The 16,304-nt window shown below is 45.9% G+C and overlaps 1 protein-coding gene across 1 annotated transcript in view; it reads right to left on the reverse strand.

Annotated features, from left to right (window-relative positions):
* LOC147666522 (arf-GAP with Rho-GAP domain, ANK repeat and PH domain-containing protein 2-like) overlaps window positions 1-16,304 on the reverse strand; it is an 81,221-nt gene that overhangs the window by 3,763 nt on the left and 61,154 nt on the right. The gene's annotated exons all lie outside the window — the stretch shown is intronic.

The raw sequence follows: 16,304 nt of genomic DNA on the forward strand, positions 1-16,304 counted from the left end.
TATCAGAACAAGTTCTGGTAGAGCGTTTTCAAACTGGGTTGCACATATGTCTTCTCCTTGATGGGTATTTTTCAGCTTTCCTGAGCTTGACCATAGTAGAGCTGTGGCTTCTTTTCCTGAGGGGTACAAGTAAAAAAGGTCTGTGACTCTAATCCATAATCATTGCCAGCAAACGGCCAAATCTTTCCACAGCATGATAGGAGAGGGTATCAGCCACGCTTCGCTAAGGGCACTGAGGCCTTGTATTATACTGGAGAAAGTCTCCAAAATATGGTGTGGTGTCACCCCGATGGAGGGCTTTCTTCCCTATCTTTTTCTTCTATTACTCTCTGACACACTTTATTATGTCATTTTCACATTAAACAAAATAAACCACATTGTAGGGGATGATGCCCTACTTCTTACTCAAATGAATAACTTTTTTAAGTAGAGGGTGTGGCTTATTGGTCTAGGGGGGCCAACTTTGATGCTGTGGAACCAAGTTTGAGTCTGGCTGGAGGCTCAAACATCCTGTGATTGTGGGCAAATCACTTAAGGGGCATATATGCAATAATTGGCGATAACTATCGCTAGCGATAGTTAGGGGCAGTTTTTTATCAGTGTGTACTGCGGAAAACTATCGCTGTCTTAGCGACGTATGTACAAGACATTTCTACATGGCAATAGCTTCAGGGATCAGCAGTGAAAAATGCCGAGAATATTAGCGTGATGGCGATAGGAATTCCGGCATTACCAGGCAAAAACCAACAAAGGGCCCATTAGTGGCAAAAAAACGCATGTTAGTCAGCCCAACGTGAGTTTTTTTGCCTCTAATGGAACAAATAGTCGACCTCCAATAGGAAAACAGGCAAAAAAAACAATGAAATGCAGACTGGAGCAACCAGGACCAAGTGCAGAACACATCAACGACCCCCTCAAACCACCCAACATCCAGGATGACTTGGATGAGAGCCTGGATGCCTCGCTGGACCTGTGTCTGGAGCCTGGATGCCACGCTGGACCTGCGTCTGGAGCCTGGATGCCTCGCTGGACATGCGCCTGGAGGTGGATGCGGAGGAACTGTTGAGTCGATGACCCGTGGCAGTAGACATTGAGGCACAGTGATTGCCTGTACCTGGTGGTGACATCGGCCGGTCGCATGGAGACCCATTGCTGACCTGTGTGAGAAAACCGCCTTGCACCCCTTGGAGCTGTGAATGGTAGAGGCGCTCCTGTGCACCAACATAGGGGATGTCTCCATCGCATACCACGATCCACCACTACACCGGGGTGCATGGAGGGGATTACCAACAGTGGGCCGCACCTCTCTGCAGCACAGGCTGGATGAGGTTGCGCTGCCCGGACACTGTGGAGGGTGAGCCCGTGAGCTGCGCCAAACTTCAGTTCCAGGAGCACTGCAAGTTCACGCCTTTGGTGGCCCTGCTGCATCAACTGCATTGGGAGGTTCACCAGTGGACCTGGCAGCGACTGCTGTACCAGGCTTGTGCAATCCCACCTGGCTGAGGCTCCTGCTGGCTATGACACAGATTTGGAGATAGTTTAGCAAATTGCGCCACAGTGTCAATGTCCAGGTAAGGAGAAGGTGGGACACGTAGTGGAGGATGCCCAGGGGTCAAGTTGCCCAGGCTTAGCACCTGTAGATGACGCACCCCCAGTGTCGGCTCATCAGCTAAGGCGGAAGAGCGTCAACCTACTGCTTTCAAGCAGTGCAAGAAGAGGAAAAATCATCACATAATGATACCTTCTTGATGAAATCGTGCCTTGTTTCCTTTGCGGGTGGGATGGTGGGTTGAGCTGCTCCACTCATGGAACAGGGCAGGGGCGGAGTGGCATGCCCACTCAAGTGTGCAGTGACTGTTTGGTCGGCCCACTCAGGCCGCACAAAGCAGCAGAAATAGTGGAGAAGTGTGGCTCAATGGTTAGAGGAGGCATACCCGGAAGCTGAGGTCAGACCCGGGACCAGGGTTCAATTCCCGACGCGGCAGGGTCTGAGCCCAAGTGTCCACGGACTTGATAATTCTCACTTTGGTGCCTACTCGAATCACGGGTTCACACTCTGCAACTCTGGGCAATAGCTTGCTTAATCTCCACTACGGCCCCCGCGGCGGGATGCCTGGCTTTCACCTTGGAGATGCCCAGTACGGGTTATCTCACAGGGAAAAGCCAGGACGGGTTCCCAATGCAAGCGCCGGGACACCCCGTTGGGGTAGCCGTGCGCTATATAAGATACACAAAAAAAAAAAAAAACAGTCATACGCACTGTCCTGTTCTCAATGCAGGCTGCATTACAGCCTGCATGAAGAACATGGCCACACCTCCAGCCCCAGGCTGAGCGCCTCTTCCCGACACCAATGACCAATCCCAACGCCACATTGCAGCATTGGGATTGGCTTAGGGGAGAGAGTCAGCCTCGAGGTAAGATTTCTCACAGTTAAATATTTACAACACTCGCTCACACACACATCCTCGCGTCCATGCCCCATCCAGTGTTCTTTCCGGCGTTTCCCACCTCCCAGCTGTCCAGTCCCCCCTCAGCACTTCTTAATGGCAGCCGCTGTGCAGCCATGCGCAGCGGGTGTACCACTGGGGTGCCGAAGGTATATATGGAGTTATGACGCATACCATTATATCGCATTCCATTTCAATGCATACTAATACTAGGCATATTGCAACAGTAGGGAAGATGTTGGATTGGGGAGATGTAAACATTACTATACCCACTTCAGTGAGTGTGATCCGGCGGTTCAGATACTCCACTACCATATACTCACCTGGGCCCATAAACACACAAGTGTTTGAAACCGCTGGGGGTCAAGTTTGTAATTTTCATAGTGTTCAAGATTAGTTATTTAATACTCCTAACTAACCTTTCACTGATCAAAAAAATATTTCCTCTGGTCAATGGACCGTTAATTGAACTAGTTGATGGTGAAAACTGACATAAGAACTAACTGCTCTTTTATTCAATGTAAATACCCACAGACTCAGGAAAATTTTAAATCTTCATCAAAAATTAATGCATGTGAACCATTCCAAAATACAGTGCAGTCACCATCACTCATAGGAGAGAAAATTCAATCCATAAAACACCAAGCATATACTTCGGACTCATAATAATCAATGCTCAGAAAAGGGAGAGAACAGAGAGAAAAAGACATCACCAAAATACACGAAAAATATATAATTACCAAGAATGGCCAACCCCCTGGCCAAAGGGCTAGTGAGGGTCCCCCGGGTTAGGGCAGGAGACAAAGACTTCAGGACAGTATAGTTGACCTCTCTAGAATACCGGTGACTGTGTTGCACCCCTCCCTGACACTCTCTTCCTCCTCGAGATTCTTCTGTGATCTTCGGATCTAACCCAATTAATTAGGATGGAAAGTTCTGCCTCAAGTTCTGCATTTGATTCTTCATCAGCATCTCACAGCATCAATCCAAGCATTCGGCAAGGCATCAGCACCATCCTCTAACTAACTAACTATGGCTATCTTAATTATACCTTTTGTTCTGCATGTTCCACCCATTAATGTTTCAATATCGTAAAAATACTAAATCTGATTGGTCAGGCAAAGGGGAAGCTCCATCACTCCATGCTTACAGGTTATTAAAATCAGTCCGACTATTGTTCGCAAACCCATCCCCTTCATTTTTAATCATACATTTGATTTCTCAGAGATCTTTAGTTTACTGTGCAACATTTTTATTAACATTATGAATACGAGGCATCTTCATTGAACTTTTCGCCATCCGTTCCCATGCACTCAAATTTGGCTTCTTCTCAACTGCTCAGTCATAACCTTCATGGCTCACCTCGGTGGGCATGCGCAGGCATCTCATCATTTCATTCAATCCAGTTATACGAGAGAGGCCCAAATACAAACTGGTGATAAAAGTCAGAAGACCGAAGTTATTTTCACAAATAAATTGTTGCACTGTATACCTCTCACCTCTACTCTAAACCAGTTTATTTGTTTATGTCTTCTACCGCTTTAGCATTAGTTAAAAACCACTAGATTTAGATCAAACAAGCAGATGCCATGCACCCAAGTCTTCAAGACACCATTTTAGTCTCTACTCATGTGCCAGAATTTCCCTCCAAGCATTAGCTCATCACTCTGCATAGATGCTGTTGACGTATGTGCACAACAGTTTCACCGTTTAGAGGAATGTTAGTCTTCATTGTTATCCCCATTAGTACACACATACGCAAGCTTCACTAACCCGCGTATCCAATGTACTGCATTTTAGTTTTCATGAAAACAGGATTAGTAATTGTTAGTGAGTTAAACAAGTGGATTTTTCCGAGCAAGTCTCTTCTCTACCAGTCTTTGCTCCTTCAAGTGCAACCCTAAAACTAACCATTGCACCCCAAAGCAAACCCTGAACCCTAAAATTCATATTTGAGCCCTCACAAAACACCTTAAAAATCATATTCCACCCAAATGCACACCCCAATTTTTATATTTGGCCCAAAACACACCCCAAATTTCACAATTTACCCCATAATACACCTGACATTTCATCCCCGACACCCATAAACCATACCCACCCTACAAAATACCCTATTACTGACCTCACAATGCGTTGTAATGGAATGCAATGTAAGGGCACCTACGATGTAATGCCTGCATTGTGAGGGACGTCTCTCGTGCCAAAGGCAAGCCATAGGCAAGCCCATCTGCGTCCGTCTGCCCCTGGACGGCGCTCAGCACCAAGGACCCTTCCTCTCGGACACTCCACCCCTACGGCGCCAGTACCCTCTTCACCATCAACCATGAACAACACATCACCTGCCAGGACCAACATCTGCTCTGGGCCAGACATTGCCATCGCGGACAGCTACTGAATCACCTGCAAGGACCACCCCAAACTTCCAGGAGGAGGCATTGCCATCACCTACAGAATCATACTCCGTCTGACCATGCACTCTAATGAACCAATGGTGACCATGGAACACCTTAACTTCCAGATATGGACCAACCCCAACCCCAACTCCTGTGGCGCCCTCATCTGTAGGCCCCCGTTCCATGGACACCCGTTCTCCAATACCATTGTACACCTCATTGCAAACCAGGCTCTCCAATCCACGGACGACATCCTACTCGGAAACTCAAGTTCTACCTGGACAAACCCAGTGACCAGAACATCACCCCCTCCTGGGGTAGCTCCCCAACATAAGACTCAAGCAGCTAGTCACCGCTGCAATCCACATAGAAGGACACACGGTCGAGCACATCTCCGCCAGCGGGACCTTCAACTACAGCCACACCACCGGACTTTCCTGGACCAACCATCATTGTATAAATAACGTCTTCACCATGCCCACTGTACACAACCTTCCTCATTGCCTCCCTCACAGCTGGATCAAGGCCACCGGAGTATGTCTCGTCAACTCCCTCAGCACCACCACTCCGTCAACGCTTACAGATGATGACAACGCAGCATGCAAACGCCACTGATGGATCTCGAACTGCGCTGACACCTGGGGACCCCTCAAGAACGGCATTGATGGCAGGCATAAGGGTGATGCAGTGCCACAGGCAGCAATGCGTGACTTTAGGGCAGACAGATACGTCAGGATTCCAGATGTATCTGTCATTACTCGCATCATGGAGTGCTGTCCAGTGAATACAGTGCATCTGTGGTGTTGCAAGAAGGGGAGAGTGAAAAGTGTTGGAACGCTGTCTTGTCGCAGCGCTGCAACACTTTTCAGGAGTGAGGCCCAGGAAAGCACACCCTCTTATTGATGGTGCACAGTCCTGTCCTGTAGTTTTGTTGCAGGGCAGCGCAGCAACATTGCTTGCATTGCGGTCCAGCAACAAATCCTGCCAAAATTAGGCCCCAAGGGTTATTCAAGACGAAAGTGATGCACTCATGAGCAACGTTTGGCTGCAACAGGAGCTATTGAATTTAAAGCCTCTGCTATCTTGCAGGGCGAAGGAACTGAGCAGGTGTGAGTACACAAATTAAATCTACTGGTCAGAACAAATGGGAACAAAAGTATGAGTTTTTATTCAATTATGACATCATATATGTTTAAAGAGTATAAAAAGACCTAATAAGAAAGCTCTCCTCTTAAGACCAACAGGTTATTTGTACATGTGTTACTAAGGCTACCCATGACAGGTAACATAGCTGCAGTTTTAAAAGAGTAATATTTTGATAAACATCAAATGTTTTCTTTAATCTTCTATTTCAATGTATGAGAGTAGATTTTTTGAGGGTTCAGGAAGTTATTTAAAATGAATTGATTTTTCCTCCCATTTACAATGACACCCTCGAATGAATTGCTGTTTGGACACTCCATTTATTCTTTTTAGTTCTCCTACTTCTTTGTGCCAGTGGTTGCATCTACTTGCATGATGGCTCACTAGCCTCAAAATAATTTTTGATACCAGTTAAATATAAAAAAAACTGTTAAAACACATTTATGGATCACTTCTGTTTCATTAATTTTTTAAAAGGATACAAAAGAAAAAACAAAGTGCTCTGTCACCAACAACCCGAATGCCGCCAGTGGATGTATATAGTGAAAATATCCAACCTGGGAACCCCTTTGCGAATGCGAATTTGCTAAATGGAATGTATCAAAGAAAAGCTGGTGCAAAACAAGGAATCGCAAAATTTGCCATTCTTTATTTTGCAATTGCATTTAAGGAACCGCAAATTTTGTGATTCCTCAAATGCAATGTATGAAGCCAAAAAAAAATGCAAATTGTCCTTAAGGAAACGCAAATTACCACCATCTTCAAGTTGGTGGTAATTTGCGAATTCCATGAAAAATGCAAATGTTTGCATTTTTCAAAGTGCCATGTGCCATGTGTCATCGGGAGCGATCGCAGGCATACACGACCACTTGCAATGAGAAACCTGACCTCTCCGCGTTGAGAATCTCGCCGGGAAGTTTATTTTCCACGCTCGCGATCGGCAAATTGATGTTGCCGATCGCGAACGAGGAAAAAGTCTCACCGGGATGCTGATTTTGCTCGCTCGAGGTTGCCAAATTGTCGTTGAGGACTGAGAGTGAGCAAAAAATGCCGACTACGCGTTTTTGCACTGTGCTATGTGCAATTCGTGGAGCACGTAGTTGCGCAAACTACGCACACTCCACAAGCGTAGCATAGTTTACCGGCCAGGTCTAGTCCTGAGGAGTGAAATATTCTGAAAGTGATGGTTAGAATCTTAAATAGAACTCTTTTATGAATGGGGAGCCAGTTTAATGCTTCTAAGGCCGCCAATGCAGATGACCTCCTAGGTCAAAGTCAAATATAACTTTATTTGATTTTTGTGTAAAAAAACATGAAAGCACAATTAAAAACATCATTAAACATTTACAGTACGAACACGCCACTTCTGTTTGATCAAAATCCATAAAAAAACAGTAAAACATAATTTAATATTTACAGTAAAGTCATAACTTATCACATTGTAGTATTATTAATTAAACTAGGCCTGTACAGATCATATCCTATAATTTATACTACTATTAACAGTATCCACTGTTTTTGATGTGTCACCTTAATTAATTCAAATAATAGATTCCCTACATTGAACTTCTGAATCTTATTTCATTTTTCAGGTAAGACGCTAATACATAATTCACTGTCCATTCGTTGTAGGAACATGAGGGCATTATTACACTGTCTCAAGCCTTTATTTTTTAAAAATGGTATTAAAAATATTTTCCTCGGGTTAATATAAAATTTACAGAAAAAGGTGACGTAGATAGTTGATTGTTTTGAGACATTGTCACAGGGACAGGGTTTTAAATCGACCAGTCACTAATCTCAGGAAAGGTGACTAGTCTAAATACTATGCCCAGTCGAAACCGGGTCACCAGCATACGATCATAGCTCCCTCAAAGTTGAGATAGGTAAGCCTGAATTCCTGGGCCTGTTTGCATCATATAATTTGCCATAACAGATTATTTCCCTCTCTCTTGTGACCATCTTTTATCTTCCAGGTGTATCATATATTCCATTTTTAGTTGTTTCCTGGAGATAGAATTCATACTCTCAGGATCTTCAAAATATTCCGGGTGTCCAATCTCACTAGATACAGCTCTGATATGGTTCAGCCATGGGATACGCGTAGCCCTCTACATTTTCATGCAGTCCATAATAACACTGCGATTAAAAATCGCCTCATCTGTCACCCAGAGCTTGTGCCACAATAAGAGTGGATAAGTCCTAATGATGTCTTCTATATGAGACAGACCCAGCTAAAGGTGGCAGATGAAGTTGGCTGTGGAGCTAGGTACTGCCAAAAGATATTTTAAAAAGGCATTCTCCCATTGTTGTAAGCTCTTATCATTGGCTAGACCCCAAATGCCAGCCCCAAATATTCTGAAAGTGATGATTAGAGTCTTAAATAGAACTCTTTTATGAATGGGGAGCCAGTTTAATGCTTCTAAGGCCGCCGATGCAGATGACCTCCTAGATCATTTAAGCACTAGACATGCTGCTGTGTGTTGGACCACTTGTAGTTTATGTAAAACCGATTTATTGGCCCCTGCATACAGGCTGTTGCAGTAGTTCAATCTAGACATGATTAGGGCCACAGCAACTGCCTGTCAGGCTGAAATGTGAAGTAGATTGAAAAACATTTTTAGAGATTTTATGATATGGAAACAGGTTCCAACAACTGTCAATGATTCAGTGATTGCTGTTTTAAGGATAATGTAGCATCAAATTTGATACACACATTTTTGACTACTTTTACTGTGTTTGTAGGCGGGGGAGGGTTAGCTGGCCACCATATCTCAGGGGAGAAGGTGTTCCTTTGTCTTAGAGGAAGTATCTCTGTCTTTTCAGAGTTGCACTTTAGGTGGTTGTTTTCCATCCATTGAAAAGTGGCCGTAAGACATTAGCGGAAATTTTCTTCTGCCTGTGTGGTGTTTTTGTCTAGGACCAGAATTAACTGCGTACCATCTTCATATAAGATGGTCTCTATGTTGAATGACGATATCAAGCTGATCAGTGGGGCCATGTAGGCATTGACAAGCATCGGGCTAAGGATGGAGCCCTGAGGGACACCGGAAAGCAGGGGTTTTTCTTCTGACTTATGTTGACCAAGGGTAATGACTTGTCTGCGGTTCTGCAAGAACCCTTTAAGCCAAGCCTGTGTGGTAAATGCCATAAGATTCGAGACGGTCTAACAATGACATGTGAGACTGTGACGAATGCCGCTGATAGGTCTAATAAGACCAGAACCACATTGTTTCCAAGGGCGGCTTTGAGAGATTCAGCCGTGTATCTGAGTGCTGGGATCTGAACCTAGATTGGTTGTGGTGTAGGATCCTTGCTTTTTCGAGATAGGTTGTAAGTTGGGTGTCAACAAGCTTTACAGTGATCTTACTAAGGCATGGTAATAAGGAAACAGGTTGGAGGTTAGTAAGGGTAGTGGGATCAGCAACTTGTTTCTTTTGCAGCCGCTTGACTGCTGAAAGCTTCCATTCTATAAGATATTTTGCTAATGACAGGGAGGCGTTAATTATTTCATTTATGATAGGATATGCAATATCGAATGTGGTGTGTAAGATCACAGGGGTCAAAGGGGGAGCCCGATAGAATACCAATCATTGCCTGGTGTGATTGGTCTAGGCTAATCAGCTTGAAAGTTTGTAAAGATGGTCTGTCTTTACCTAAGACAATGTTGTTGTTAGCAGAGAGACACAGGGGTAGAGTGAAATTGTGTTGTAATCTTTGGACCTTAGTTCGAAATTGTCCGCTATGTTATCGCAGAGAGACTGTGAAGGGAGGATCTCTTGTTACAGAGACTCTGGGTTGGTAAAAGCGCTGACTATCATAAAGATAGTTTTTTATTAGAAATTGCCATTTTAAGCACTTCTGTATAGTAAGCTTTTTTGGCTATTTTAACACCTTGGCTGCTAATGGTTTTTCCCTCCTGTGCTAACATTCTTTGAATACCATTATACATGACGAGCTCAGCTCGTCATAAGCACAGCTCAACCGTGCCTCATGACGAGCTGAGCTCGTCATGAGCAGCGAAGGGGTTAATCTGGGTGTGGTCGTTTGTGAGAGCTGTTTTAAATTTGGTTAATTCGGTCTGCTCATATTTCAGTCGCCATCTGCATTCTAGGAGCCTGAAATGAGTTTGTAACTGTTTCAGATTCTTGATGTACCATGGGGTAGAAGGTTTCTTTGGTGGGAGGCTGTTTTGAGGACCCGGGGATGCAATACATTCCCTTAGGGTATATATCCACTATGTGAAAAGTTGGTTATTGTTATTGTTATTGTTATTTTGGATTTGTATCGCGCCCAATCACCTGCAGGTCTCTAGGCGCTCGGAAATCGATGGTAAGAACAATAACTTGGCAATCACAGAATAAAGGCATCCACTGGCCTATATAGCACTCATGATTCTTCTGAACAGCAGTGTTTTTAGCACCTTTCTAAACCGTAGGAGGTTACCTTCCCTGCATAGCGTCTCAGGTAGCGTGTTCCATAACTGAGGGACTAACACAGAGAAGGCTCTCCCTCCCTTGGTTACAAGTTTGTACCGGGGACAGACCAATAATTGAGAATCTGAGGATCTGAGAGTTCTCATTGGACTGTACACCACCAAGCGATCTTTAATGTAGGCGGATGCCAGACCGTAGATTGCCTTGTGAGCTGTGCACAGATTCTTTATCGACTGTTGGATCTCCTGACAAATTAGGTCTACTAGCTAGTGCCGCTTGGTGTAAGTCGGGGTGAGCTGTCATCTCCTTCCACCTAAACTTAACTTGTTGCGGGGGCAAGGAGCACCTCTTGGTATTTGGTGCACACTGGAATCTGATTTCTAAGGGAATCAGTTTGTGATCAATCCAGGTTAGTTTGACTGGGGCCTTGACTGTGAGGGTGTTGAGGTTAGAGCAGATACTGTCCAAAGTGGGGCCGGAATTGTGGGTGGGGGAACAAATCGCTGCTCTAGGCCGAGTGTGTCCATGATTTCCTTGAAAGTTCCTTTAAATGTGTTTCCCTTGGGTCGCAACAGAGGGCCAGTATCCTTACATCAATTCCAACATTCTTTAATATGCTCAGGACACCATTTCTGTACCTGGGAAACAATCTTAGCAGTGGTCCCTGTTCTGGGGGTGTTACGTACTGTGTCATGCCCGGGAGAAAATGTCATCCCATTCTTTGTGTGTAAGAGGCCTCCCTAATTCAGTTTCCCAACGTATGTGTCCCATGCATTTCTCATGTGGAGGGGGCTGGGCTAAGAGAGTGTACAATCTCATTATCAGGCGATTGTCTTTGTCCTTCAAGAAGATTAATTTCTCAAATGTTGTTAACTGTCTATGCTCAAATAGCTTATTGGTGTACATGACCCAATGTCTGATCAGCAAGTGTAGTATACAGGCTGACTCCAGAAGAACATACTCTGTTTTTAATCTGTCAAAGGGGATGATCCAATCTGTGTCACACAGTCTATCAAATCTTTTGCAACCTGTTGTTTGCCACTGTTAGAATTGGGGGTCTCTGGTTGGCACAGGTAGGAACTTGTGACAAGCAGGGACCCTCTCCTCTAGTCAGGGCAAAGGACTACTCCTAGAAATAACCCCTGCTCACCGTCTAGGAGGCGTGGCGCGAGCAGACAAGGCTAATCCACAGAGCATGTAGGGTTAAGCATTTGCAATAATATACACAGTAACCAATTGACACATCACAGATAGACACAAGGCTGATTTTCTGTAAAAATATAGTTATTTATATTCAGGTTTTTAAGCAGGCTTAATTTACAGGTCCAATAACTTTGAAATGGTCCAAATAACTTTTAAATGGTTCCAATCATTTTTTAAAGGGTTCCACAATACTTAAGGCAATGATCAGTTCTGTTTGGCAATGTTTGTCACTGCTATGCGCTTCGTAGCGCTCCTGTGTGCTTCGGTCAGTGCAAAGAGAAAGGACCCTTTCGATGCTCACGTGCCTCACAGTACAATGCGTACGGCGCGGCCGGTTTTACACTGGGGTACGAGTCGTAGCACTCCTGTACGAGTCGTAGCACTCCTGTGCGACTCGTACTCCGTTAACGAACAAAGGCTTTCCAAAGGGTATGCGCCTCGCGGACACTTCGGTCTGGGGCGTAGCACAGCACGATGCGTACAAGGATGCGGTTACTTTAACAGGTGGTACGAGTCGTAGGCTTCAGTGGGACTCGAACGGCGCACAGTTCGCAATGTACAGTACCTGTTTCTTAGGGAGTTTGATGCGGTAGGGGCAAGGTAAGATCCGATGTCCCACGCAGGGCTGCCTTCCTCTTTCGATGTGAGCTACGGCTCGATGGCTCGGCAGTCTCTTCACCTTGAGGGCAGCAATGCGTTGTGGGGCAGGCTCTTCACTCCAGCTTACGCTCCGGTCTTGAAGGGGGGAAGCAGCGGAGGGTGATGCAAAGTGCGGTGCGATCCCGAGGTACGGGACGGCCACCAACCACACTATGCGCTGCAGCTGCTCAGTCACAGCAGCAGGGCGCGTTCAGCAAGACGCCACACGGGGAGAGCGAACCTTGGCAGAAGTCTGTCTTTACGTTGTGAGCTACGGCTCGGGGGCCACAGGGTCGCGGTGCTCCGACCGGACGGGTCCTTTCTCACTTTGCGAGCTATGGCTTCGAGGGGCATCAGACACGGTGCTTGAGCCAGGCGGGCTGGTCCTTACTTTGTAAACTGCGGCGCGGCCAGGCAGAATTCGCATTGCTTGGCGGGACAGGGGTGCTTCAGGCTCTTTAGAGTGCGCAACGAAGGGTCACAGTGCACTCAGCTTTCCTCGGGCAGCGCTGCAGGGTCAGACAGCACAATCCACAGCTTTTTCTTCAGGAGGGGGTAGCGCCCAATGTTCCTGGGGCGCAGTTCAGGTGGCAGGCTCACACGCAAGCCCTTGGAGATCTGTTTCAGAGATTTGCACAAGTTGAAATAAAAGTCTTTCTCAGTCTTTGTCTTCTCTCCTTCTTGCAGCAAGGCACCCACCACAGGCCAGTCTTTCAGGCTAGAGACAGTAGTCCTCCATGTAGCTTTCCCGGGTCCTCCTCTTCGGGCAGAGTTTCTTCTTGGCGCAAACAGGATCTAGATTCTTCGGAGCAGGGCTCCTACTCTTATACATCATTTCTTTTGTTCTTGCAGGCCAGGGGGTCTGTGTCTAGTTCAACCTGGTTTTGGAGCACTTTGTTTTGGAGGCTCTGCTTCTTCTTCCAGGGTGCAGGCCAGAGAAATCAGACATTCCACAGGAGGTGGAGCCAGCATTGTGGTGGCAGAGCACAGCCCTCTTTAGAGTCAAGGGGCACTCCTCCCACTCATCCTGGTGTAATCTCTCTATTCACCACCTGGAAGCCCAGACGGTCTCCTGCTCTGTCACTCACAGAAACCAGACAGCAGATACACCTCCTAGCAGAGGTGGGCTGAAATGGTTAGGCAAGCAAATGCTAACTTTCTAAAAGTAGCATTTGCAAACACAGGATATTAAAATAAACTTTACTAAAAGAAGTATTTTATTATTCTGAGTTCAGGCATACTAAACTTGACTTTCTACCATGTTCTCTGAGTCTGTTAGGATTATAGAGTAATAATTCCAGCAGCCCATTCTGGCATATGGAGAGCAGGTAGCCTTACAATATTGAAAAACGAAAATGGCTGTAATTCACTATTAAGACATGCCACACACATCAGGGCTTGTCCTACCTTATGCTTACAAAGCACCCTGTCCTTGGGCCTACCATAGATGTGACTAATATGAAGCTAAGGGAAGGTTTAGGGACTGGCAAGTAGGTGTACTTGCGCAGTCAGCATGACAGTACCAGACTCCACACAGGTTCTGCAATGGCAGACCTTAGGCACATTTTACTAGGACGCTTCTGTGAGTGGCACAACCAGTGCTGCAGGCCCACCCACAGCATTTGCGTTTACAAGCCCTGGCACTCCTGGTGCACGTTACTGGGGTCTGACAAAACATGGAATCCAATCACATATAACAATTTACAGTAGGGAGAGCATAGGCACTTTAGCACTGGTCAGCAGTGGTAAAGTGCCCAAAGTCATCAAACCAACAAAAACAGGTCAGAAAGGATATTGGAGGAAGGCAAAAAGTTCAGGGATGACCCTGCAGAGAGGGCCAAATCCAACAGCCACCATATGACGTGGTTGAGTTGGAGGCCAGAGGCGAAGTCAGGGCTAGTAAAAAGAGAGGTCATTGGTGATGGGTATGTCGTAAACCCATTATATGCAGCAACTTTATCCCAGACTGCCAACGTGGCACTTGTTATGGGGGAAAAGTGGAAACGCAGTGCCCTGAATTGTCAGGGCAACCAGGTGACCTTCCAAATGTGTATAATCGGAATTGCCTGGTCTATGAAGAACCAGTTCTTCTTGGATTCATTCTAACCCACTCCACCATATACCTGAGATGTGCTGCCTGGAAGTATTGTGTGATGTTAGGCACTCCCAGTCTCCCCTCTGTGAAGCTTAATGTGTGGCCTTTTCTAGTCCCACATGAACCTGTTAATCTCTCTTTGCAAAGTTTGTAGAGTGTTGTGATGAGGGGTCAGCAGTAACACTTGGAACATAAATAGCACTTTGGGTAAGATAGTCATCTTTAGAGCAGCTGTTAGACAGAACCATGGGAGCTGGTACAGGCACCAGGCAGATAAGTCTGACTTCACTTGTCAAAGGAGCGAGCAGTAGTTAATCTTGGCTGTTTGGTAGCTTAAAGAGTGATTTTCATGTCAAGTAAGGGATGGACATCGCGGCCCATGTAATTGGATAAGGATCACACAGCTGCTCTTGATGTGCCCGAGGTACTGTGGCTAGTGCACCAGGACAGACGCAGGTGCTGCAGTCCCCCAGTCCCAAGAGTTGGTAGGAGGGGGGTGGATCAACAGGTCTGCACACCAGTCGTAGTCTGCCATCTCACCCCTCCTTCTGATTTGTCAGCTGTAAGTGGGGCACAACTCTCCACAGAAATCATCCCTGATGCATGGTCCCAAGTAACTATCGCTGTGTTGCTGTAGAAGACTCCAGTGTTCAGCTGGTCAGTGTGTGATGTCTCAAGAGCGTCTTGAACATTCGCATCCTGTGCCCTCACACCAAAATATCAGGCAGCCAGGAGCGGGAGGTTCGCTGAAACCAGCATCGGTAAGGAACATGAACTCATGTAACTTAGTATGGACTGCTGGCAAAAACAGCTGTACAGTCACCCACAAGGCATCTAGACTCTACTGTGCACCAAGGGGTGGACAAGTCTCCAGTGTGGCTGCCATGCTCAGGCAAAGGCTATCTCTGATGTACTCTGCCCTGTTGGGCGTCTATACCTGGGTGACAGGAGCTGATGGCAGTCCCATTGGCTGCCTCTCTACTGCCTCAACCACGCCAAGGGCACGCCCAGATCACTTGTATATCATGCTGCAGGTAATGGGATGGGAGGTCGTGAAGCCCAAGAGTGTGGCTCCATTCCCAGGATCAGCCTCCGCTCCCTCCAGCTGTTCGTGCCACATATTGGGCCCTTTTTTTGGTCAGCGGCCTCATTTTGACCTCACCTCGGCCCAGTAACGGCAGCCCTCACTTTGTTACAGGGGCTCCCAACTGCCGCTCCAGTCACCTCATTATACTTGGGGTCTTCCCAGGGAACAGCAGCAGACAGCATACCTGTCCTAAAAACCTCCCAGAGCTCCGCCATGAACATTCTCAAAGGAGGGGCAAACGAAGAGGCGCAAGGCGCAACTTATGAACCTGCCATCTTGACCTTGCCCCCCCCCCCATAGTCAAAAATATGTATTTATTTTCTATAAAAATAGGTGCTATACAATTTATAAACAACTGCATTCAAAGTCAATAAAGCATTTTAAAATAAGGAATATTGTATGTCTGGCAGACAAACGAGGCTTCTATTTTAAAACACAATGAAAACTGTCTCAGAGTAAACAAATTTCACAGACTCTGAGCAAGTTAAATATCTAATACAAATAAATGGAAATGAATGTTTTTGAGGGCTCGTTTATTCCAAGAACGTCTAGCTGCAGAAACATTTCCATCAACATATTCAGCCTTCTGCACAGGAAAGTGGATGGTTCCAATCCTATCATCTCTAGCAGCATATTTCCCCGGGCAGGCACATTCTGTAAGCTAGGTAAACATTTTAATTCATAGGTAGATGTTATGGAAAGACAGCATGGCGATATGTGGGTTGAAACTGGATTGAGGCGCTCCCTAGGCCCTAGTTATGAATCTTCTGGGTAGATATTAGCAGCATTTTTAGTAATGTATGTATGTCTGAATTACAACGTATAGTAATGCAAAAATTTGTATGCTAGTAAAATTT

This window comes from Lissotriton vulgaris, unplaced genomic scaffold, assembly GCF_964263255.1.
Source record: "Lissotriton vulgaris unplaced genomic scaffold, aLisVul1.2 SCAFFOLD_1541, whole genome shotgun sequence".
Classification (NCBI taxonomy): domain Eukaryota; kingdom Metazoa; phylum Chordata; class Amphibia; order Caudata; family Salamandridae; genus Lissotriton; species Lissotriton vulgaris.